Genomic DNA, 2,396 nt, shown 5'->3' on the forward strand with positions numbered 1-2,396 from the left:
CTAAAAACAAAAAAGGTCCCTCTTGTCCTGAGGCTTCTTTCCTCCATTGTGATGTCTCCCGCTGTCTGGCACCTCTTATATAGCCATGGCACATAGCCATCTGATGACGTCGCCTGGAGAGTCCGCCCCTTGTGACATCACTCGACGGTGAGGAAGAAGACAGCTCCGTGGGAGAACACAGCACAAGAAGAAGACGGCTCCAGGCTTCTTTTTCAATAAAGGACTTGTCAAAAACCGGCTCTTGTTTTTTTTAAACATTTCACAGCTTTTTTAGTGAAAGGGTAAGGGTACAATGTACCACCATACCCATTCACATGGCAGGGGGCGAGATCTGGGGGCCCCCTTTTTAATGGAGGCTTCCAGATTCTAATAATCCCCACGCCAGGAGACCCCGACAACCACCGGTCAAGGTTGACAGGAAGAGGCCCTTGTCCGCATCAAGGTGCTTTGGGGTGGGGGCGCAGAGCACCCCCCCATGTTGAGGGCATGTGGCCTGGTATTGTTCAGGAGGAAGGGGGGTGCTTGCTCAACCCCTCCCTTTCCTGACCTACCAGGCTGCATGCAAGATAAGGATTCTGGAGGCACCCCACGCCTAGTATGGACCTGGGGGGACCCCACGCCATTTTTTCCCCGCAAATAGCTTTTACCGGCAATTTTTTTTTTTTTTTTTTTTTTTTTTACGTTCAGCTTCCAGTGGGGAACCCTGCTGACAGATCGGTTGTTAAGGACACGGTGGCCAGCTTCCCAGCCCCCTCCTTAGCAACCAGCAATATACAGTATGTTTACAGTGCATTTAAAGAGGGGGGGAAAAAAAAACGCATGAAAAATGCATTCAAAAAATTGTAGGTTTAAAAACATAAGGTTGCAGGTTGCAAAACGCAGCTGCATAGATGTGAACCTAGAGTTAGTTGGGGAACTGCCTTATTGTTAGATTTGACACATGACTGCTGTCTCCACCTGGTCCCGGGCATTGATAAGTGCACTCTGCGACAGAGGTACCCCATGTGCAGAGGTGCATAAGACCCTGCCCACACATTGGTGTAGTTGAAGAAGGGACTTCTCCCATCATATCCATTACAAATCACAGCTGAGACATTACTGATGATATGTTTCAACAGACTGCTGAGAAATGCTGATAGGCTAGAAGAGACTGTTGACTAAGCCTTGGTCACATGGACGAACTACAGCACACACCCATGCAAGGACCGTATTCACCTGCATGAGGTTGCACAGGTGTTCCTTGCACAAGCAGGCCCATTTATGTCAATTCGTATGAAGTAACTACACAGACACAGTCACTGCTCCCAATTTGACAGTCGTGCTGGTGTGAATGCACAATCCTAAATTCAGGGCTGTGTACCCGCACAGCTGTACACTGTAATACGCCATGTGAGCAATGCCTTAGAGAGGTACCAAAAAAATCTACTAAGAACAGGAGATACATCATAAGAAATTACTGAGGACAAGTGATGTGTTATAAAAGACAATGCTGAGGACCCACAACACAATATACAGACCTGTTGGGACTGTGATTGGATGACTGCTGACATGTTACTAGAGACAGCTCTAGTCCATGGCTAGGCATAGGAAGGTCTGGATTGACTTGCTCATACCACTATCCTTCAACACCCACAAGGATCAGCTGATATAAATTATGATAATGATGCAGTTTATTTATTTTTAATGGCCTATTAGAAAGATATTTGATTGGCAGTTTGATTTTCCCCTCTCTGTACTGTGTTCTAAATAACTAGTAAATCATGGCTCCCTATTTAAGCCCACATTCACATAGGGCCATTGTGACATGTGATTTGACATGTCAAATCGCCACCTATTGCTGGCAATGCACTACTTTTGGCGACTTCAGGAGGCAATTTGTATGGACATCGGTGCATGAACCCGCACCGATGTCTGGTAAATCGTCCCGGAAGTCGGAGTGAAATAACAGTTTGAAATCACCCGTTAGTGTAAACGTAGGCTTAATTTGTGTTTTCACTTTGATTCAACTCCTTAAAATCTTGCAAACCAAGCTGGAACATTTAACAAAAACAAGGGAGCCTATTTTTTTAAACTTTACATTTCTGACTCAGTATCAAATCCAAATACAGTTTTTTTTTATTTTTTATTTTTTTAAATGTTCATTGTGTGAAACCTGCGCAGTGAAAATGAAACATTTATTGCACAAATTTGTGCTGCTCTGCAGTGACATGAGATTCTGTACAGCAATGTTTCTCAACTCCAGTCTTCAAGTACCCCCAACAGGTCATGTTTTCAGGCTTTTAATTATTTTTCACAGGTGATTGATCAGTTTCACTGCCTAAATTAATTACCACAGCTGTTTTATCTGAGGGAAATCCTGAAAGCATGACCTGTTGGGGGGTACTTGAGAACTGCAG

Source organism: Lithobates pipiens, unplaced genomic scaffold, assembly GCF_037356315.1.
Source record: "Lithobates pipiens isolate NorthernLeopardFrog02 unplaced genomic scaffold, aLitPip1_a1.2 Scaffold_19, whole genome shotgun sequence".
Classification (NCBI taxonomy): Eukaryota; Metazoa; Chordata; class Amphibia; order Anura; family Ranidae; genus Lithobates; species Lithobates pipiens.